Source organism: Coregonus clupeaformis, chromosome 9 (genome assembly GCF_020615455.1).
Source record: "Coregonus clupeaformis isolate EN_2021a chromosome 9, ASM2061545v1, whole genome shotgun sequence".
Taxonomy (NCBI): domain Eukaryota; kingdom Metazoa; phylum Chordata; class Actinopteri; order Salmoniformes; family Salmonidae; genus Coregonus; species Coregonus clupeaformis.
Genome location: NC_059200.1, coordinates 7,346,045 through 7,370,731, shown reverse-complemented (window position 1 = coordinate 7,370,731; position 24,687 = coordinate 7,346,045). Strand labels below are relative to the sequence as shown.

General features: G+C 43.9%; 1 protein-coding gene across 2 annotated transcripts in view; it reads right to left on the bottom strand.

Moving 5' to 3' along the window:
* LOC121573647 (neurite extension and migration factor-like) overlaps positions 1-24,229 on the bottom strand; it is a 59,403-nt gene extending 35,174 nt beyond the window's left edge. For both annotated transcript variants that reach the window (XM_045222477.1, XM_041885779.2), the window contains exon 1: positions 23,815-24,229. The gene's annotated coding sequence lies outside the window, so the exon portion shown is untranslated. The remainder of the gene's footprint in view (positions 1-23,814) is intronic.
* Between the last annotated feature and the right edge of the window lie 458 nt (positions 24,230-24,687).

Below are 24,687 nucleotides of genomic sequence, written 5' to 3'. Positions count from 1 at the left end.
CCGGAGTGGAGCAGCTGACCGGTGCTGAACCAGGCACCGGTGGAACGGGCACGGGCCGTGCCGGACTGGGAAAACGGACCACTGGCTTGGTGCGAGGAGCAGGCACGGGCTGGGCCGGCCTGGGAACACGCACCACTGGTCTGGTGCGAGGAGCAGGAACGGGCCGGGCCGGCCTGGAGACACGCACCACAGGTCTGGTGCGAGGAGCAGGAACGGGCCGGGCCGGACTGGGAACACGCACCACTGGCCTGGTGCGGGGAGCAGGTACGGGGCGTACCGGGCTGGCAACACTGGTTTGGTGCGAGGAGCAGGTACGGGCCGTACCGGACTGGGAACACGCACCACTGGCCTGGTGCGGGGAGCAGGTATGGGGCGTACCGGGCTGGCGACACGCACCACTGGTTTGGTGCGAGGAGCAGGTACGGGCCATGCCGGACTGGAGACATGCACCACTGGTTTGGTGCGTGGAGCAGGCACGGGCCGTACCGGACTGGGAACACGCACCACTGGCTTGGTGCGAGGAGCACGCACGGACCTTACCGGACTGGGAGCACGCACCACTGGCTTGGTGCGAGAAACAGGCACAGACCTTACCGGACTGGGAGCACGCACCACTGGCTTGGTGCGAGAAACAGGCACGAGGCGTACCGGACTGGGAACCGGCGCTGGAGTTCTACGTCTGTACCAGTCCTTTACTCTCCGCGCCCAATCCTCCTCCAGTGAGGACTCCTCCTTGAGCCCCCACGAGTGCAGTGGTCGGGGCTCTTCTCTATCGATCCCCGACCACCCATTTAGCCCCCCCCAAAAAAAAATTATTGGGGCTGTCTCTCGGGCTTCCTCCTCGGCCAGCGCCTTCTGTGTTCCTCTCCTGCCTGGGCCTCCTCCTCCGCCCAGGGTCCTTTACCTGCCAATATCTCCTCCCAAGTCCAAAATGACTTCCCCACCTGTGTCCAGGGTGTCTGCTGCTCCTGGGCACGCTGCTTGGTCCGTCTTTGGTGGGATCTTCTGTCACGATCGTTGAGAGACGGGTCAGACCAAGGTGCAGCATGGTATGCGAACATGTTTATTAAACTGGATAAACACGTACAAAACAACAAAAGGCAACGAAACGTGACGTCAGAAGGCTATACACAAACAAGCCAAAAACACAAACAATATCCCACAACCCAGGCAGGAAAACTGGCTGCCTAAGTATGATCCCCAATCAGAGACAACGAGCGACAGCTGCCTCTGATTGGGAATCACACCCGGCCAAACATAGAAATATAACAACTAGACTCTAAACATAGATATACAACAACATAGAACTAAACATGCACACCCTGACCAAACTAACTAGAGTTCTACAGGTCAGGGTGTGACAATTTAACACTGGCAGTAGCTAGGTTTCCATCCAATTGGCGACAGATTTTCATGCGAATATTCTAAAATCCAAATAAAAACAATATGCACATTTTCCCACTAGAGATGTGTTTCCATCAAATTGACCTGTTGCGGATAAAAGGTTGTGCGTGATGACTTAGTGCACATAAAAAAAACTTTTGCAGTTAAATTTCCACGTACAAAATAAAGAATACAAGTTAAATGGGTTTCCATTGCATTATCAACTCTACTGTTGGTTATGTAAAAAAAGAAATGTTGCGTTATATTGCGAATGTGCCCACTCTGGTCTTGGCATGTGCGCTCTAGCCAACAGCTGGCAGTGTGGGTAGGATAGCCTACATGATGAGATGATTATTGTCAAAAGGCAGCTAAGCATCGATCATCATGTCTCCAGAATAAGACGCTCGATATTTATTGGAAAGGAGCATCAATCACTACATGCACTTTCACCACCTTGTGAAGTTCATCATAACTTATTTAATCTGTATCCTAATAAACTGCATTATTTCCCGAGTCGTAGTGGGAGGACCACACAACATATCATCGCGTGACTCCAAGTTTACTTCGATATGATGGTTAATATATCAATATACTTGATGGTTTTTGCGACTGCACTTGAAGAAACGTTCAATATTCTTGAAATGTTCCGTATTGACTGACCTTCATGTCTTAAAGTAATGATGGACTGTTCTCTTTGCTTATTTGAGCTGTTCTTGCCATAATATGGACTTGGTCTTTTACCAAATAGGGCTATCTTCTGTATACCCCCCCTACCTTGTCACAACACAACTGATTGGCTCAAACGCATTAAGAAGGAAAGAAATTCCACAAATTAACTTTTAAGAAGGCACACCTGTTAATTGAAATGCATTCCAGGTGACTATCTCATGAAGCTGGCTGAGAGAATGCCAAGAGTGTGCAAAGCTGTCATCAAGGCAAAGGGTGGCTATTTGAAGAATCTCAAATATAAAATATATTTTGATTAGTTTTTTAAAATGTTGGTTACTATATGATTCCATATGTGTTATTTCATAGTGTTGAGGTCTTCACTATTATTCTACAATGTAAAAAATTGTAAAAATAAAGAAAAACCCTTGAATGAGTAGGTGTGTCCAAACTTTTGACTGGTAGTGTACATTATTTCTGCCTTTTAGATATTAATTTAGAGAGAGAACCTATGGAGCAATAAAGGTTATTCAAGGATGCTAAATATATTTTATTTTAGAGTAACTAACAAATACATTCAACCAACGAATCCACAAAATGTGACATATTCTGGTCCTGTTTTTCCTGTATGTTGTCTCTTGTAGTTCAAGACTCTTTGGCCCATTTGTGCTGCTGTAATGAGAGTCGAAAACTCGAGCTAATTGAGATTCAGCCTCTCCTCTCTGCACCCATACAACCCCCTCCACTAACCCCCTCCACTTACACAGAAAGGCCACATCTCAAACAGAGTGGGGCGGGTAAGGAGGTGGGTGGAGTGGGGCTAAGGAGGGGGAGTGGGGGGAGGGGTGTGTGACAGAAAGGGGGCAAAAGAACAGAGAAGTAGAGGGGTTGCATGCCGATTGCGCGATACAGCCCATATAGGAGATGTCCTGGGTAGAACTGGAGATGTGATGGTTGAGCATGTTTTCTCCCTCTTCATTCATGTGGGAACTGGGAAGGAGTACAGCTACATGATAAGAGGAGCCTCTGCAGTAAACAGGAGGAGCCCTTCCTTATTACAGTCAATAACACCTCCAGCACACAAACAAACCTAATACACACATAGTGGAAGGATGCCATTCGTTATCACTCTGACCAATGTTGGGTGTTAGATTGTGTCTTGAAGAGAACTGTCAACATTGCTGGCTGACCTGCCCTTTCATTCTCCCATTCATCAGCTTCCTCTTATGTTTCACTCCAAATCATTAGACAGCACGTCAAACTTAAAAGACGAATGAGCAATAAGTGAACCTCTTATGAAATATACTGAATGCAATGCATTATTAGAGTATAATCTAATATAGTATATAATTTAGGCCTTCATGTATTGTGTACATTTTGTACATCATTGAAGAAATGAATTATATTCCTCCCACATTTTCAGTGCAAGAAAAAAAACACAAAAAAAACAAGCAAAAACAGAATTGCTGGTGACTGCATATCTCTTTGTCCTCCGTTGTCACAACTTATTTGTCATCATGCGTATGATTATCATTTTATTTCAGATCAAACCAGAGGACACAAGAAGGAAAAACATGGTGACTGTAACAAAGGAGCAAAAGCTCAATATGCTCATTAACATGCAAACGGCCCTCATCCCAGGGCTTTTGAAATTAGTTTTTCCTTTTACAGTCACAAATGTGATAACTTTTCCATTATAAAGCACAAAGACTTCATTCTGGGGTGCCTGATGCCACAAATGATGGAAATAAAAACAACTCCACACAATGAGATATGTCTATCACAAATGAACTCGCCACTTTATCCAGTTTAGAGTGTATCTTTAGTATGTAGAGTTTTCAAAATATGTTTTCAGGAGGCCAATGTGAAAAGGACTAATACACTGAACAAAAATATAAACAGAACATGCAACAATTTCAAAGATTTTACTGAGTTACAGTTCATATTAAGAAATCAGTCAATTAAAATAAATTCATTAGGCCCTAATCTATGGATTTCACATGACTGTTGGTCACAGATACCTTTAAAAAAAAGGTAGGGGCGTGGATCAGATAACGAGTTAGTATCTGGTGTGACCACCATTTGCCTCATCTCCTTCGCATAGCGTTGATCAGGCTGTTGATTGTGGCCTGTGGAATGTTGTCCCACTCCTCTTCAATGGCTGTGGGAAGTTGCTGGATATTGGCGGGAACTGGAACACGCTGTCGTACATGTCGATCCAGAGCATCCCAAACATGCTCAATCGGTGACATTTCTGGTGAGAATGCAGGCCATGGAAGAGCTAGGACATTTTCAGCTTCCAGGAATTGTGTACAGATCCTTGCGACATAGGGTTGTGCATCATCATGCTGAAACATGAAGTGATGGCGGCGGACGAATGGCACGACAATGGGCTTCAGGATCTCGTCACGGTATCTCTGTGCATTTAAATTGCCATCGATAAAATGCAATTGTGTTCGTTGTCCGTAGCTTATGCCTGCCCATACCATAACCCCACCGCCACCATGGGGCACTCTGTTCACAATGTTCACATCAGCAAACCGCTCGCTCACACGACGCCATACACGTGGTCTGCGGTTGTGAGGCTGGTTGGACATACTGCCAAACTCTTTAAAACGACGTTGGAGGCGGCTTATGGTAGAGAAATTAATATTAAATTATCTGGAAACAGCTCTGGTGGACATTCCTGCAGTCAGCATGCCAACTGCTTGCTCTCTCAAAACTTGAGACATCTGTGGCATTGTATTGTGTGACAAAACTGCACATTTTAGAGTGGCCTTTTATTGTCCCTAGCACAAGGTGCACCTGTGTAATGATGATGCTGTTTAATCAGCATATTGATATGCCACACCTGTCAGGTAGATCTTGAAAAAGGGGAAATGCTCACTAACAGGGATGTAAACAAATTTGTGCACAAAATTTGAGAGAAATAAGGTTTTGTATGTATGGATTTTTCCGGGATCTTTTATTTCAGCTCATGAAACCTGGGACCAACACTTTACATGTTGCTTTATATTTTTGTTCAGTGTAGCTGAAAAGGACTAAAAGGCAATGTGAAAAAGACTTTAGTTGATGTATGATGGCATTCATGTGAGATAAAAACGTATACTACTTCTTTTGACCCTTTGTTGATCCTAGAAATTAGCATTTATTGGTATGCAAATCCAGGCCTGCTGACTGACACAGAGGGTTCATTTCCCTAAAGTTTATCATTCATAGGCCCTGTGATGTGTATCATTGTACCCATTCACTATGTATGAAGGGAATAGCATAGCCAGGCTCAGGTGAAAGCAAACAGAAGAGCAACCTCTTCATTTATGGGGGTTAAAATGGGGGTTAGAAATTACACAAAGGATCCTCTTGCAGGAGGAGGTTGTCGGGTGAGGTCGTCGGGTAAGCTTGGCTTTATACATAGTTTGGGCTTTGTCGAGTAAGGCTTAAACTATGTATTTAGATTGTAGTTAGGTATTGTAGGTAGTTATCGTGGGTTGTTGTATGTAATTATTGTAGGTTAGTATTGTATTCGGCTGAGCCCGGTGAAGCACGAAGCTAGCTGGCTAACCCACTACCTAGCGGGTAGCTACTGGCAACTATTAGCAACGGTATAGTTGTTTCACGCCTGAGAGTGCCTGTAATTACGCCAGCTGGCTGCCTACAATAATTACATACAATAATTGCCTACCATTCAGCTGTTTTCTAACCTCATTGTCTGAACCGTTAACGTTAGGTAGTAAGTGGCTACTGTGCTTGAAATGTAGCTAGCTTGTTGCTACCTGGATAGCAACTAGTAAACAATAGCTGGAACGACCTAGCGAACAGACGCGAACTGGCTGAGTCAATTCAGTGGCTAGCTTTGCACTTGGCTAGCTAACAGTAGCTTCTAGGGGTAAGTCATAACCTACATTTGTGTCGGGACATGGGTGACTAGTTAACGTTAGTTTTGCTCTCTCTGTGTGTTCGTGCCATGAAAGGAGGGGTTTCTTCTTTGTCTGAAAGCAATGGCTAGCTAGTATGCTAACTATTCTAGCTAACTAACTGGCTGAATAAGTTGACGACGGACTCGCTCAAGCTGTCGGGACTAACCCACAACGTTAGACACGGACACGAACGATCTGCTTGGCGTGTTGACACACTGGTGGTTTGTTGTGGCCGAGTATTGGTGCTAAACCGTGTTGTTGGAGTCCGGCATGCTAGCTGGCAGTGGCGTCTTATGACTAGGTGCCCTGGACGATTTTCACGGAAGAATACTGTACCTAGTTAGCTAGCTGAATAAACTAAGTTAGTCTATTCCTAGAAAACATTGAACCGCTGTAGTTTACACCAATTATAGTTTCTGAGGTGGAAGTTGGGAGAGTTATATTTGGGTGTTGTGGTGAGGGAGGCCCCGCTCTCTCCTTTCCCAGATGTTTAGTTAATTTCATTCCGATCTCCTTTGCATTATTGTAGACATTTTCTGCAGCCTGTCAACTATGCCTCTGTCTATCCCTGTTCTCTCCTCTCCGCACAGGCTATACAAACGCCTCACACCGCGTGGCTGCTGCCTCTCTAACCTGGTGGTCACTGCACGCACCACCCACGTGGAGTTCCAGGTCTCAGGCAGCCTCTGGAACTGCCGTTCTGCTGCCAACAAGGCAGAGTTCATCTCAGCCTATACTACCCTTCAGTCCCTCGACTTCTTGGCGCTGACGGAAACATGGATTACCACTGAAAACACTGCTACTCCTACTGCTCTCTCCTCGTCTGACCATGTGTTCTCGCATACCCCGAGAGCATCTGGTCAGCGGGGTGGTGGCACAGGAATCCTCATCTCTCCCAAATGGACATTCTCTATCTTTCCCCTGACCCATCTGTCTATCTCCTCATTTGAATTCCATGCTGTCACAGTCACTAGCCCATTTAAGCTTAATATCCTTGTCATCTATCGCCCTCCAGGTTCCCTTGGAGAGTTCATCAATGAGCTTGACGCCTTGATAAGTTCCTTTCCTGAGGATGGCTCACCCCTCACAGTTCTGGGGGACTTCAACCTCCCTACGTCTACCTTTGACTCATTTCTCTCTGCCTCCTTCTTTCCACTCCTCTCCTCTTTTGACCTCACCCTCTCACCATCCCCCCCTACTCACAAGGCAGGCAATACGCTTGACCTCATCTTTACTAGATGCTGTTCTTCTACTAATCTCACTGCAACTCCCCTCCATGTCTCCGACCACTACTTTGTATCCTTTTCTCTCTCGCTCTCCTCCAACACTACTCACTCTGCCCCTACTCAGATGGTAATGCGCCGTCGCAACCTTCGCTCTCTCTCTCCCGCTACTCTCTCCTCTTCCATCCTATCATCTCTTCCCTCTGCTCAAGCCTTCTCCCTCCAATCTCCTGATTCTGCCTCCTCAACCCTCCTCTCCTCCCTTTCTGCATCCTTTGACTCTCTATGTCCCCTATCCTCCCGGCCGGCTCGGTCCTCCCCTCCAGCTCCGTGGCACAGAACAGGGCTCCGGGCAGCCGAGCGGAAATGGAGGAAAACTAGACTCCCTGCGGACCTGGCATCTTTTCACTCCCTCCTCTCTACATTTTCTTCATCTGTTTCTGCTGCTAAGGCCACTTTCTACCACTCTAAATTCCAAGCATCTGCCTCTAACCCTAGGAAGCTCTTTGCCACCTTCTCCTCCCTGCTGAATCCCCCCCTCCCTCTCTGTGGATGACTTCGTCAACCATTTTGAAAAGAAGGTTGACGACATCCAATCCTCGTTTGTTAAGTCAAATGACACTGCTGGTCCTGCTCACACTGCCCTACCCTATGCTTTGACTTCTTTCTCCCCTCTCTCTCCAGATAAAATCTTGCGACTTGTGACGGCCGGTCGCCCAACAACCTGCCCGCTTGACCCTATCCCCTCCTCTCTTCTACAGACCATCTCCGGTGACCTTCTCCCTTACCTCACCTCGCTGATCAACTCATCCTTGACCGCTGACTATGTCCCTTCCGTCTTCAAGAGAGCGAGAGTTGCACCCCTTCTCAAAAAACCAACACTCGATCCCTCTGATGTCAACAACTACAGACCAGTATCCCTTCTTTCTTTTCTCTCCAAAACTATTGAGCGTGCCGTCTTTATCCAACTCTCTTGCTATCTCTCTCAGAATGACCTTCTTGATCCAAACCAGTCAGGTTTCAAGACTGGTCATTCAACTGAGACTGCTCTTCTCTGTGTCACGGAGGCTCTCCGCACTGCTAAAGCTAACTCTCTCTCCTCTTGAACCATCAGATCCTCCTCTCCACCCTCTCCGAGCTGGGCATCTCCGGCGCGGCTCACTCTTGGATTGCGTCCTACCTGACCGGTCGCTCCTACCAAGTGGCGTGGCGAGAAGCTGTTTCTGCACCACGTGCTCTCACCACTGGTGTCCCCCAGGGCTCAGTTCTAGGCCCTCTCCTATTCTCGCTATACACCAAGTCACTTGGCTCTGTCATATCCTCACATGGCCTCTCCTATCATTGCTACGCAGACGACACACAACTAATCTTCTCCTTTCCCCCTTCTGATAACCAGGTGGCGAATCGCATCTCTGCATGTCTGGCAGACATATCAGTATGGATGACGGATCACCACCTCAAGCTGAACCTTGGCAAGAGGAAGCTGCTCTTCCTCCCGGGGAAGGACTGCCCGTTCCATGATCTCGCCATCACGGTTGACAACTCCGTTGTGTCCTCCTCCCAGAGTGCGAAGAACCTTGGCGTGACCCTGGACAACACCCTGTCGTTCTCCGCTAACATCAAGGCGGTGACCCGATCCTGTAGGTTCATGCTCTACAACATTCGGAGAGTACGACCCTGCCTTACACAGGAAGCGGCACAGGTCCTAATCCAGGCACTTGTCATCTCCCGTCTGGATTACTGCAACTCACTGTTGGCTGGGCTCCCTGCCTGTGCCATTAAACCCCTACAACTCATCCAGAATGCCGCAGCCCGTCTGGTGTTCAATCTTCCCAAGTTCTCTCACGTCACCCCGCTCCTCCGCACACTACACTACACTGGCTTCCACTTGAAGCATCTGCTACAAGACCATGGTGCTTGCCTACGGAGCTGTGAGGGGAACGGCACCTCCGTACCTTCAGGCTCTGATCAGTCCCTACACCCAAACAAGGGCATTGCGTTCATCCACCTCTGGCCTGCTGGCTCCCCTACCTCTGCTGAAGCACAGTTCCCGCTCAGCCCAGTCAAAACTGTTCGCTGCTCTGGCACCCCAATGGTGGAACAAGCTCCCTCACGACGCCAGGACAGCGGAGTCACTCACCACCTTCCGGAGACATTTGAAACCCCACCTCTTTAAGTAACACCTGGGATAGGATAAAGTAATCCTTCTAACCCCCACCTTACCCCACCCCACCCAAAACATTTTTTTTTAAAGTGGTTATCCCACTGGCTATAAGGTGAATGCACCAATTTGTAAGTCGCTCTGGATAAGAGCGTCTGCTAAATGACGTAAATGTAAATGTAAATATGGGAAATATTTTGAGTAAATGGGAGGAATACACATGCACACACACACACACACAAATAACACTGCACAAACACAATGATTCTGTGATACATTACTTTTTGTTGGATCTTAAAATCTGTTTACTTTGTTAATCTTGTTTAATAATTATGTTTATTTAGCATACAAGTCTACAAAAAAATCCAATAACTGAAAGAATAAAAGCACCAAAATCATAATAAGCCATCTGGCTTGCTCTAGCGCTTAACGTAAATTAAACACTAATATTTCAGATAGTGTTGTGAACAATTCACTATTGGTTGACAGTACTTTGGTTTGATTACCATTGTTCAATAACCAGAGATATAAGTATGCTGAAAAAAACACACACAATAAAGTCGTTAGGTCCTCCTTCATTCATACATTTCAATTTCTTTCCTGAAGCCGAATACTCCCACTTTATCCTATTGTAACATATTCAGCACCCAGTAGCCTGAAAATATTGGGATGAATTAAACATATTTGTTGTAAGAGATTAAATATCATCCTAGACTCAAGGGTTTAAGGCCTCTGACTCAGGATGAGATGTATCCTGAGATAAACTGCCATTCTGACGTATACAATCCAAAGGACATACAGTACAGCTCTGGTGTGGATGTGTAACTGTGAGCATATTGATGCCACCTCTCAATCGCTGTACCACAGTAAATATCTTCCTGGGTAAATAATGAGCAGGGGACCAGTTAACCACCAATCAGAGGTTAGTGTGGGGTTAGGCAGGTTGCATAGGAGGAGGTGTTGGTTTCTCTTGATAGAGTACTGGACAAATACAAACAAATGAAGCATGGCGTGGTGACTCACAGCTCTAATGAAGCAGTGTATTGACTAAATTCCCCCTCTGTCTGCGAGGCGTGCATCCCAGCTGCCCTTCTGAATACCAATTACTGTACCGATGGGCTGCTCTGTCACTCAGCCCAAATGCCAGTGAGCTGGTGTGTGTGTGAGTGTGAGAGAAAGAGAGAGAGAGAGAGAGAATGAGAGACGCAGTGGGTCAAAAGCTCAGAGGATGCAGAGAGGAAGGAACAGAATGTGTGAAGCTAGAGCTTTAGGTTTTCCATCTAACTGAATTCCTTTTCAGTTCCATTTTCATATCCTATCAAACCACCTATCCTCAGAAGATCTTGGAGATCTTGGAGCGCTATAAGCTATTACTGCTCAGTGCTCTATCTAGAGAACAATATGCTGATGGACAAAGAGGCTCAAAATGCTACAGAACATTTTCTAACTTATATTAGGTGTGATGACGTGCTGACATAACTGCAGTCAGTAGCATAGTGAGAGGAGGAGATGAGAAGCATTTGGCATCTACAGAATCATCTGTACATTGGAATGGTAAAGACTCCCATAATAGTACTGTACCTCAAGCTCAGACTGGGGACAACAATAACTGTTGTTCAATATTATAGCTCCTCTAATTCCCACCGCACTGTTTTGTGTGAGGTCTTTGTTTGATTTCTCTCGTCGTCGCCCCAAACAAAAATGAAGGAGCTAAATAAAGAGTGGGCAATATAGATAACGCTGAGCAGACCAAGGGCAGGGCAGTACAAAGCCTAGTAAACAGCCATTGATTTGAGCAGGGCAGGGCCAGGGCCGGTCCTCTCTCCGAGGAGGTGCATCCGCTTCTACTGATGGACGGGCCTGACAGCAGCTCCTTCAGCAAACTCCTTTTATTAAAAATGTGATTAATATTTATCCAGCATTAGAGCCATGCTTAAGACTGAAACTAGATGGATTAGACAATCCCCCCAGACAAGGAGTTATGGAAGAAGGGAAAACCAGCTGAAAGTCATTATTCTTTTTCAAGCCTTGAAGATTTATCTGAATAACGATGTATTGTGTACCATGGTTCGATTGTACTGTATGTCCACAAGGCTGGAGAAAGGAATTTTAGGAATATTAGTTAATCCTCATTAAAAGTGTTATGCAAACGGGAAATGCTCACTAACAGGGATGTAAACAAATTTGTGCACAACATTTGAGAGAAATAAGGTTTTGTACGTATGGAAAATTTTGGGGATCTTTTATTTCAGCTCATGAAACATGGGACCAACACTTTACATGTTGCTTTATATTTTTGTTCAGTGTAGCTGAAAAGGACTAAAAGGCAATGTGAAATAACATTCATGTGAGATAAAAACGTATACTACTTCCTTTGACCCTTTGTTGATCCTAGAAATTAGCATGTATTGGTATGCAAATCCAGGCCTGCTGACTGACACAGAGGGTTCATTTCCCTAAAGTTTATCATTCATAGGCCCTGTGATGTGTATCATTGTACCCATTCACTATGTATGAAGGGAATAGCATAGCCAGGCTCAGGTGAAAGCAAACAGAAGAGCAACCTCTTCATTTATGGGGGTTAAAATGGGGGTTAGAAATTACACAAAGGACTCATATGGGAAATATTTTGAGTAAATGGGAGGAATACACATGCACACACACACACACAAATAACACTGCACAAACACAATGATTCTGTGATACTGTACTTTTCGTTGGATCTTAAAACCTTTTTACTTTGTTATATCAACAGTGGTAATTTGCAATTTTTTTTTTTTTTTACTGTTTTTGCTTTGTCATTATGGGGTATTGTGTGTAGATTGATGAGGAAAACAATTTTTTCAATCAATTTTAGAATAAGGCTGTAACGTAACAAAATGTGGAAAAGGTCAAGGGGTCTGAATACTTTCCGAATGCACTGTATCAATACAACATGTAATTGAGGAAACACTGTCTCTGAGAGACTGGAGAGTATGATCATTTACTGAGAGGTTGACCTGAGAGGTTAACCGATATTTTGAGGTATCTGATTGTGAGAGACAGGACATAACAACTGCCGTACCTCAGAAAACTTGGGCCCTATCAAAATATAAATGTTTTTTTTTCATCTGAATGCAAGGAGGAACTTTTCTGATGACCCAGGTCATTAATGGCTGTTAGAACGACTCCTCCCCCTACACAGCTCTAGTGCATTAAACTGGAGGCTCCATTTTCAAGGGGGGAGAGGAACACAAAAGCCTCCTGTCATTCCTCTGTGCTGCTGCTTTCACCAGGACCTGCCTTTGCCAATCCTCTCTGAGTGCATGCTCCTACAACGACGGCACCAGGGCCTCTTTACAGAAAGACCTCTGACGGGCAGCCTGACATTCTGCAGCAGCCCACAATGCCAACATGTACTCAGCCTACAATACCAACACCTTCTCCCTCAATCTCATTGTGAATCAAAGCCATTAGTCACATATTTGTTAATAATAGAAACGTGCATGAGTCCTCAGCTAAGAGACATTAGTAACAGGTTATTTAGCAAATAAGGGTGGAGCTGAGAGAATAAATATGTTTTTTCTAAAGGGAGAGATGCAACAACTGTCTTCACTGCTACTAACTCTCTAATGCTTTGAGGCCTTAGGAAATCTACAAAAATCTGTTCTTTTTAGAGTGTGTGTGCCATATTTGTGACTTGTGTCAGAAAACTAGGTGTTTGTCACGCGTCACTACTTCACAGAAGAGCCATTTGAACGTAAACTATTTTTTTTAAATGAGTTTTTGGGCAGAAATGCCTTCTGGAACATGTGAACTTTAATCTACCTTAATAACAAACTTGTATGCCATCTGTAAATACGAATAAAATTGTTAAATTACGAGCCTAGTTGGTTTAGCCACAGAAAAAGACAGCAACCTTCCCGCTAGCCATGATTGGCTGAGGTAATGAGTGGTCTGGACATGCCGAGAGATGAGTTCGGATTGGTCTGCCATGTAGCATGCTTCTGTCTATTTGAGCTAGTCAGTATGTGTAGGTAATCCTTTCTAACGCAGCTTAAAAATATATATATTGTAGTAGAACTGCATAAGTGTTGCTCTCCACTTTCTGGAGGACCGAGTTTTGAAATCAGTGGAATTAGAGTATGATAGCTAAGGAGATGGAGAAAACACCGGTCTCTGGATTACATCTTCATACTAAGGGCAACCATGGCATCCGTGACAGAGAGGTAGAAGTGTCCATCCATGTATACGGGTAAGATAGTCTAGCAAGCTACATTTTCAGATATTACACGTTTCTAATTTTGTCAGAAAGTCGTTTTCATTTCAAGTTAAAGTGTACTGTTAGCTAGCTAGCTAACATTACATGTATGATCTGTGTAGTAATATTATTCGTATCGCAAAGCCATTTGCTTTGCTAGTTATAGCCTAATGTTAGCTAGCAAACATTGAACCTGGTTGATTAGCTACCTGCAGATTGATGCAGGGTAGTAACGTCATGAGTTGGGATTATGGTTCATTGTTTAGCTAGCTAGCTACATGTCTTAACAAAAGACTCCACTTTGCAAGTAACCATTTCAATAGAATGTTCATGATATCACTGCGACAAATGTTGATAGACATAGCTGGTAAATTCGCTCTTGCTATCTACTCTAATTTCAGAGCACTCTTGTCTGAGTGTGCCAGAGCGCAGAATAACTGACAAATTTACGAACACTCAACACCCGTTGAATATTGCCGGTGTCAGTAAACGTTGGCAAAAAAGCGTAATTCAATTGTTGCCAGCAGCACAGTTGCAGTCACCAATGCTCTGGAGAACATTAAAACTGCCTAACCAGCTCTGCTAGGGCGAGTAAAATGGTCAGAGTGAGCTGTTCTCTCATTTGTGTCTGGAAGTAGCTAGCAAGCTAGCCATCGTTAGCCAGTTAGCTTGGGTGCTTGATAGCTGTTGTTAGGACAGAACAATCGTATCAACCCTAGTCCTCGGCCAGAGCGTCCAGTATGTGCTTTGAACACTCCAAGAGCGAAACGCTCTGAATATACGAATGGACAATCTGACAACGCTCTGAGTTTACGAACACCCAGAGCACACTCTGGCACTCCAATTTATGAACACACCCGTAGTATAAACCAGCCTTTAGTCTTGAAATCTTTGGTTGTTTAGTACATGGCCTCACATGTGAATCCTTAAAGAGATGGGCGGGGCTAAAGCTTAAGAGGGTGTGAACGATGCTGAATGGGTGTAGACAAAGAAGAGCTCTCCAGTAGGTGTACCAAAACATTCAAAGGCCATTTTCTCAAAAGTGAGGTTACAAGACCGAATCGAGCCAGTCGGTCACATTTATGCCTTATGAATACACACTGAGTATATAAAACATTAAAAGGGATAATCCACCCCCAGAAATAAAAATCATGAAACTCCAGTCAATTTGGTGAAAGCATATGCTCTGCCAGTGGGTAAAATAAAAAAAGTCCCCATGATTTAACTTCTAAGTCAGTTGTTGCCAACTGGTCGATCGACTGGTCGATCTTCCAGGCATTCCTAGTCGATCACCAAATATTTCTGTAGAAAAGCCAACGATAAAGGTGACAACGGTAGGTGCACTTGATTCAGAAGCCCTGCGCACCGGGTAAGCAAAGTGTTCCTATTTTGAACCATTTCATTTGTCTGGAAAGACAAACTCCGCCTACCAGTCGGACCGGGAGATCTGTGGCTAAATCGAGTTTGCCTAATGAGGTGGCCAATCGGATAGCTCAAATCACTGTGCATACAGAGCTTCCCGGCCACAATAATGTTTGATACTAGCCTACCTAAGATGTAATAACTTTTAAAACCATGACCACAGAGAGACTGTCAAAGAATACAGAAAAAGTGAGTTAATGTTTAAGTTTTTATTCAACACTATTACAAAACATCAAATGTGCTTCTACATAGAGCACCAGTCAAACGTTTGGAGACACCTACTCATTCAAGGGTTTTTCTTTATTTGTACTATTTTCTACATTGTAGAATAATAGTGAAGACATCAAAACTATGAAATAACACATATGGAATGATGTAGTAACCAAAAAAGTGTTAAACAAATCAAAATATATTTTATATTTGAGATTCTTCAAATAGCCACCCTTTGCCTTGATGACAGCTTTGCACACTCTTGGCATTCTCTCAACCAGCTTCACCTGGAATGCTTTTCCAACAGTCTTGAAGGAGTTCCCACATATGCTGAGCACTTGTTGGCTGCTTTTCCTTCACTCTGTGGTCCGACTCATCCCAAACCATCTCAATTGGGTTGAGGTCAGGGGATTGTGGAGGCCAGGTCATTTAATGCAGCACTCCATCACTCTGCTTCTTGGTAAAATAGCCCTTACACAGCCTGGAGGTGTGTTGGGTCATTGTCCTGTTGAAAAACAAATGTCCCACTAAGCGCGAACCAGATGGGATGGCGTATCACTGCAGAATGCTGTGGTAGCCATGCTGGTTAAGTGTGCCTTGAATTCTAAATGAATCACAGACAGTGTCACCAGCAAAGCACCCCCACACCATAACAACTCCTCCTCCATGCTTTACGGTGTGAAATACACATGCAGAGTTCATCCGTTCACCCACACCGCGTCTCACAAAGCCACGGCGGTTGGAACCAAAAATCTCCAATTTGGACTCCAGACCAAGGGACAAATTTCCACCGGTCTAATGTCCATTGCCCATGTTTCTTGGCCCAAGCAAGTCTCTTCTTATTATTGGTGTCCTTTAGCAGTGGTTTCTTTGCAGCAATTCAACCATGAAGGCCTGATTCACACAGTCTCCCTCTGAACAGTTGATGTTGAGATGTGTCTGTTACTTGAACTCTGTGAAGCATTTATTTGGGCTGCAATTTCTGAGGCTGATAACTCTAATGAGCTTATCCTCTGCAGCAGAGGTAACTCTGGTTTTCCATTCCTGTGGCGCTCCTCATGAGAGCCAGTTTCATCATAGGGCTTAATGAGTTTTGTGACTGCACTTGAAGAAACCTTCAAAGTTCTTGAAATGTTCCGTATTGACTGACCTTCATGTCTTAAAGTAATGATGGACTGTCGTTTCTCTTTGCTTATTTGAGCTGTTCTTGCCATAATATGGACTTGACCTTTTACCAAATAGGGCTATCTTCTGTATACCCCCCTACCTTGTCACAACACAACTGATTGGCTCAAACGCATTAAGAAGGAAAGAAATTCCACAAATTAACTTTTAAGAAGGCACACCTGTTAATTGAAATGCATTCCAGATGACTACCCCATGAAGCTGGTTGAGAGAATGCCAAGAGTGTGCAAAGCTGTTATCAAGGCAAAGGGTGGCTTTTTGAAGAATCTCAAATAGAAAATATATTTTGATTTGTTTAACACTTTTTTGGTTACTACATGATTCCATATTTGTTAATTCATAGTTTTGATGTCTTCACTTTTATTCCACAATGTAGAAAATACTAAAAATAAAGAAAACCCCTGGAACGAGTAGGTGTGTCCAAACTTTTGACTGGTACTGTACTTCCACTCACTCTGCAATGAATGAGTAGCCAAGTGTATCAATAGCCCTGCATTTCTATTATTATTAGCAGCTCGTCGTGTCTACATAGAGGAATATTTAACTTTCTCTGGTCATAGGAACAACATGAATTGGTGCATGACTAAGGCAGATGCGGTGCGACTCAGAGGAAAGGAAGGAGAACAGGGACCGTGAGAGGGGGACCCTCTGTGGCTCTCTCCCTACCTCCACTGAGACTAATGTAGTGTTCAAAACAACTGGGAACTCGTAAATCTGGAAAATCTGATTAAAAACTTGATCCGACTGGGAAGAATTGTTTTGAACGGTCATCCAACTCAGAATTCCAAGTCGGAAACTCTTGTTTTCGAGTTCCCAGTTGTCTTGAAAGTACCATGTCCATCAGATGCAGGTACACTATATGTACAGAAGTATGTGGACACCCCTTCAAATTAGTGGTTTCGGCTATTTCAGCCACACCCGTTGCTGACAGGTGTATAAAATCAAGCACACAGCCATGCAATCTCCATAGACAAGCATTGGCAGTAGAATGGCCTTACTGAAGAGCTCAGTGACTTTCAAAGTGGCACCGTCATAGGATGCTACCTTTCCAACAAGTCAGTTCGTCAAATTTCTGCCTTGCTAGAGCTGCTCCAGTCAACTGTAAGTGCTGTTATTGTGAAGTGGAAATGTCTAGGAGCAGCAACGGCTCAGCCGCGAAGTAGTAGGCCACACTAGCTCACAGAATGGGACCGACGAGCGCTGAAGCGCGTAGCACGTAAAAATCGTCTCTCCTCGGTTGCAACACTCACTACCGAGTTCCAAACTGCCTCTGGATGCAAAGTAGGCACAATAACAGTTTGTCTTGAGCTTCATGAAATGGGTTTCCATGGCCGAGCAGCCGCATACAAGCCTAAGGTCACCATGCACAATGCCAAGCGTCGGCTGGAGTGGTGTAAAGCTCGCCGCCATTGGACTCTGGAGCAGTGGAAACGCGTTCTCTGAGATTAGTCACGTTTCACCGTCTGGCAGTCCGACGGACGAATCTGGGTTTGGCGGATGCCAGGAGAACGCTACCTGCCCCAATGCATAGTGCCAACTGTAAAGTTTGGTGGAGGAGGAAAAATGGTCTTAATTCCAGTGAAGGGAAATCTTAACGCTACAGCATTCAATTGACATTCTAGACTATTCTAGACAGCATACTGCAGAGATACGCCATCCTATCTGGTTTGCGCTTAGTGGGACTATCATTTGTTTTTCAACAGGACAATGACCCAACAAACCTCCAGGCTGTGTAAGGGCTATTTGACCAAGAAGGAGAGTGATGGTGCTGTATCAGATGACCTGGCCTTCACAATCACCAGACCTCAACCCAATTGAGATGGTTTGGGATGAGTTGGATCGCAGAGTGAAGGAAAAGCAGCCAATAAGTCCTCAGCATATGTGGGAATTCCTTCAAGACTGTTGGAAAAGCATTCCAGGTGAAGCTGGTTGAGAGAATGACAAGAATGTGCAAAGCTGTCATCAAGGCAAAGGGTGGCTACTTTGAAGAATCTCAAATATAAAATATATTTTGATTTGATTAACACTTTGTTGGTTATTACATGATTCCATATGTTTTATTTCATAATTTTGATGTCTTCACTATTACTCTACAATATAGAAAATAGTAAAAATTAAGAAAAACCCTTGAATGAGTAGGTGTGTCCAAATGTTTGACTGGTACTGTATATATATATATATACACAGTGCCTTGCAAAAGTATTTATCCCCCTTGGCGTTTTTCCTATTTTGTGGCATTACAACCTGTAATTTAAATGGATTTTTATTTGGATTTCATGTAATGGACATACACAAAATAGTCCAAATTGGTGAAGTGAAATGAAAAAAAAATATGTTTCAAAGAATTCTAAAAAATAAATAACGGAAAAGTGGTGCGTGCCCCTAAATAAGATCTGGTGCAACGAATTACCTTCAGAAGTCACATAATTAGTTAAATAAAGGCCATCTGTGTGCAATCTAAGTGTCACATGATCTCAGTATATATACACCTGTTCTGAAAGGCCCCAGAGTCTGCAACACCACTAAGCAAGGGGCACCACCAAGAAACAGCACCATGAAGACCAAGGAGCTCTCCAAACAGGTCAGGGACAAAGTTGTGGAGAAATACAGATCAGGGTTGGGTTATAAAAAAATATCAGAAACTTTGAACATCCCACGGAGCACCATTAAATCCATTATTTAAAAATTGAAAGAATATGGCACCACAACAAACCTGCCAAGAGAGGGCCACCCACCAAAACTCACGGACCAGGCAAGGAGGGCATTAATCAGACAGGCAACAAAGAGACCAAAGATAACCCTGAAGGAGCTGCAAAGCTCCACAGCGGAGATTGGAGTATCTGTCCATAGAACCACTTTAAGCCGTACACTCCACAGAGCTGGGCATTACGGAGTGGCCAGAAAAAAGCCATTGCTTAAAGAAACAAATAAGCAAACACGTTTGGTGTTCGCCAAAAGCCATGTGGGAGACTCCCCAAACATATGGAAGAAGGTACTCTGGTCAGATGAGACTAAAATTGAGCTTTTTGGCCATCAAGGAAAACGCTACAGTGGGGGAAAAAAGTATTTAGTCAGCCACCAAATGTGCAAGTTCTCCCACTTAAAAAGATGAGAGAGGCCTGTAATTTTCATCATAGGTACACGTCAACTATGACAGACAAAATGAGATTTTTTTTCTCCAGAAAATCACATTGTAGGATTTTTAATGAGTTTATTTGCAAATTATGGTGGAAAATAAGTATTTGGTCACCTACAAACAAGCAAGATTTCTGGCTCTCACAGACCTGTAACTTCTTCTTTAAGAGGCTCCTCTGTCCTCCACTCGTTACCTGTATTAATGGCACCTGTTTGAACTTGTTATCAGTATAAAATACACCTGTCCACAACCTCAAACAGTCACACTCCAAACTCCACTATGGCCAAGACCAAAGAGCTGTCAAAGGACACCAGAAACAAAATTGTAGACCTGCACCAGGCTGGGAAGACTGAATCTACAATAGGTAAGCAGCTTGGTTTGAAGAAATCAACTGTGGGAGCAATTATTAGGAAATGGAAGACATACAAAACTACTGATAATCTCCCTCGATCTGGGGCTCCACGCAAGATCTCACCCCGTGGGGTCAAAATGATCACAAGAACGGTGAGCAAAAATCCCAGAACCACACAGGGGGACCTAGTGAATGACCTGCAGAGAGCTGGGACCAAAGTAACAAAGCCTACCATCAGTAACACACTACGCCGCCAGGGACTCAAATCCTGCAGTGCTAGACGTGTCCCCCTGCTTAAGCCAGTACATGTCCAGGCCCGTCTGAAGTTTGCTAGAGTGCATTTGGATGATCCAGAAGAGGATTGGGAGAATGTCATATGGTCAGATGAAACCAAAATAGAACTGTTTGGTAAAAACTCAACTCGTCGTGTTTGGAGGACAAAGAATGCTGAGTTGCATCCAAAGAACACCATACCTACTGTGAAGCATGGGGGTGGAAACATCATGCTTTGGGGCTGTTTTTCTGCAAAGGGACCAGGACGACTGATCCGTGTAAAGGAAAGAATGAATGGGGCCATGTATCGTGAGATTTTGAGTGAAAACCTCCTTCCATCAGCAAGGGCATTGAAGATGAAATGTGGCTGGGTCTTTCAGCATGACAATGATCCCAAACACACCACCCGGGCAACGAAGGAGTGGCTTCGTAAGAAGCATTTCAAGGTCCTGGAGTGGCCTAGCCAGTCTCCAGATCTCAACCCCATAGAAAATCTTTGGAGGGGAGTTGAAAGTCCGTGTTGCCCAGCGACAGCCCCAAAACATCACTGCTCTAGAGGAGATCTGCATGGAGGAATGGGCCAAAATACCAGCAACAGTGTGTGAAAACCTTGTGAAGACTTACAGAAAACGTTTGACCTGTGTCATTGCCAACAAAGGGTATATAACAAAGTATTGAGAAACTTTTATTGACCAAATACTTATTTTCCACCATAATTTGCAAATAAATTCATTAAAAATCCTACAATGTGATTTTCTGGATTTTTTCTCTCTCAATTTGTCTGTCATAGTTGACGTGTACCTATGATGAAAATTACAGGCCTCTCTCATCTTTTTAAGTGGGAGAACTTGCACAATTGGTGGCTGACTAAATACTTTTTCCCCCACTGTATATATATATATATTTAAATTATGTCCATATAAACTGAGTATACCTAACATTAGGAATATCTTCCTAATATTGAGTTACACTCCCCCTTTTGCCCTCAGAACAACCTCAATTCGTAGTGGCATGGACTCTACAAGGTGTCGAACGCGTTCTACAGGGATGCTGGCCTATGTTAACTCCAATGCTTCCCACAGTTGTGTCAAGTTGGCTGGATGTCCTTTGGGTGGTGGACCATTCTTGATCCACACACGAAACTGTTGAGCGTCAAAAACCCGTTGCAGTTCTTGACACAAACCGCTATGCCTGGCACCTAATACCATACCCTGTTCAAAGGCACTTCAATCTTTTGTCTTGCCCATTCACCCTCTGAATGGCACACATACACAATCCATGTCTCAAGGCTTAAAAATATTTCTTTAACCTGTCTCCTCTCCTTCATCTACACTGATTGAAGTGTTTAACAAGTGACATTAATAAGGGATCATAACATTCACCTGGATAATCTATGTAATGGAAAGAGCAGGTGTTCTTAATGTTTTGTATACTCAGTGTATAATACCCTATGAAAAAGTCTCACAGATGGTATTTTTCAATAAAGAAATACAGCAATTGTTCCTTCATAATCTGACATAGAGAAACAGACAACAGCCCAAATGATAAAAACAGACAAGAGTCCTCCAGGACCACAGCAGTGGGGTTGGTGTTTGTATCTGCCTGCCAGTGAGGAGGATAGAGGTTAGGAACATTGTGAATGTAACAGGCCAAGCATGGGCAGCTAAAGATCTCAGCACTCTGCTCTGCTCTAATGTCTGTCTGTCCCACTAGAGAGGAAGCTCAGCTCAGACTCTTTCCCTGCAGTCATGAAAGTAATCAAAAAGGTCTGAGCCACCCATCTCACAGGGTCGTTACCTTTCTGTTAATTACAGCATGCTACCTCCACTCCCTCCGACGCCAAGCAGCGCCACAGTCACCGCAACAATGCAGTACTGAGGGGGGGAGGGGGTTCACTCTGAGTGAATGAATGACTGACAACCAGGCACAATACCATTTGCCCACTATTCAACAGGTTAAATCATATGAAAACATGTCTGTTCATGCTCTGTATGGTCATTTTTACAGGTGGGAAATACAGGTTCATACCATACATACCGGCTCCTATATAGAAGACTGAAATGTGTTAATCAGTGTGACATCTGCCCAGGTATTGGTACAACCTTTCACCCAACCTCCCAGGCAGCCTCGCTCCTCCCTCTCTGGCACTACTTTCAGATAAACACAATGCAGTTCTGTGTGCAGCCCAGCCTTCAAGGACCTGCTCTCTCTCTAGTTCTCGCTGAGAACCTTGGGCTGCTGAAGTAAGGAAGACAAAACCCATAGAACTGAGGCACAGAGGACTACATTAAGAGGATTGTTGTTGTCTCACCCTGAACATGCGTAATCCTATTCACTTTCAAACATAATAGGCGAGATGGGATGGGCCAACTAAATTACCAGTCCCAGGAAAGGACTGAGGAATTAATGCAAGGGGATAAAAACAGCATATTTCTTCAAAACCACTTTAGTACCTTATTGCATCAACGGAGCGACCTGGGGCAACCCAGCAACACCTTGGGACAGTAAAGGAAACTTAGTAGGTCTGGCACTGGGATGGGTAGCCTTTAGCAGGAACCCTGCTTGAGCTGATATACAGACCTGATCAAATTAAAGGATGTTAAGTGCCTATTATTGGGGACACTGGGCTAAATGAAGAGGGTTTATTTGGTCCTCTTATCTACTGTATTTTCCAAAACACTAAACCAAAAAAATTGACCTTCAATTTAAAATTAACACTTGTACATAATTAAGCTTGATAAACAATTCCCCAGCCCTTTCACAAAGGAATGTTGTTGAGTTCAACTCTGCCTCTTAGGGACAACCACCTGTGAAGGATACCTTTACCAGGCATTATTCTGGAAAGAGGGTGAATGATTTAGTTGATCTATCCCTTCAATTTGGCACAGAGCTCCATATATGTTATTGCCATCCATGTGAGAAGTAGGATAGAGATGAAACCTTACAATTATAATAATACTGTAATAACAATAATGTTGAGACTTTTTATTTTTGTGTCCTTTTTGTAAACACCAAGAGTGTATTTATGCGAGTTGGACAGGTCTGACCTTATGTCACATACAAATGTGAACAGAAATTGAACACAACATCTAACCACAGGGAAAGATGAAAAGCTGGGAACTCAGTGCTGAAAATAAATGAATCTGGGAGCACAGAGCAATGGATGATTTCATGCTAAAGGCACATTATTCAGTCAAATGTTCAAGTTTAAGCACCTTGTTTAGGTGCAAAGGTTGTCCAGGACCTGGACTGACAATTCTCATATTGCCTGTGTGTTGTGTGTTGTGTGTCTGTGTGTTTTGGGGGATGGGATATGGGGAGCAGTTTGCTGTACCTCTAATGCTCCAATGTAGGGTATCACTTTTTTGTTAATAAGGAATGTTGCCTTTCAATGCATTTTATGACAATTGGTTTCCTGCACAGTTTAAAAGTGAAGTAACTGTATTAAATTAAATACATTCTTAAATACACAAACACAACAGATGAATGTTGATATAATGTGATACATGAAATACCCTCCCCCCTTTTCTCTCGAATGCAGCCATATGAAGAAATTGTAGGCTATTTGACGTTGCATATTCTTTATGCGAGTGTGTTGCCCTGCACTGAGAAAACCATATTCGTCATTGTACAACATTTAACTTACCTCTCTTTTCACACGGGCTGCGCTTTTCCCGTCGCCAGCATTCCATTTACAGTTGTTTATTTGACAGATGGAAACTGTATCTTCTCCTCAATGCAGCGACTGCGACCTCACCATGTTTTTCCCAAGCCCGGACTCCCTGTATCAGCAGGTGGACGCGCCTCCCTATGATGGAGACAGCGCGCCTCTGCCCCCCTACCACTCCATTTTATTCTACACTCTTCTTCGTAATCCAGGAAACCAAAAAATATATTGGCCATTCCATGTGTCGTGTACATTATGTTATATAAAGGAGCGCCATGGTCGTGTTCGTTTCCTATGACGCTCCCTGGATTAATGTACACCGATACCGGATAATGCTATTGTTATGTCCTATCTTTTTTTTCCACAGATGCACCCCGTCCCTGACAACGACGGCAGGCTCGTGCCAGTTTGCTCCCCCTCTTTTGCGACGTGCCATAAAGAGCGCGCCCACAAATTTCACCCGGGACCGCGCATCTCCATCGTTGACGCGCCCAGTTTAACATGTGCAGTTTGGTTCTCAAGGAAATTAGCTATTACAATTTCATCACTCGAGTTGACACTTTAATTGACAAGCAGAGCTCTGTTCTCTTACAATTTATATTTAGGTAAACCCGGAGCCTAGTTTTTGGCCTTTATAAATTGGATGGATTATATACTGAACAAAAATATAAACGTAACATGAAACAATTTCAAATATTTTACTGAGTTACAGTTCATATAAGGAAATCAGTCAATTGAAATAAATTCATTAGGCCCTAATCTATAGATTTCACATGACTGGGAATACAGATATGCACCTGTTGGTCACAGATACCTTTAAAAAAATGGTAGGGGCATGGATCAGCAAACCAG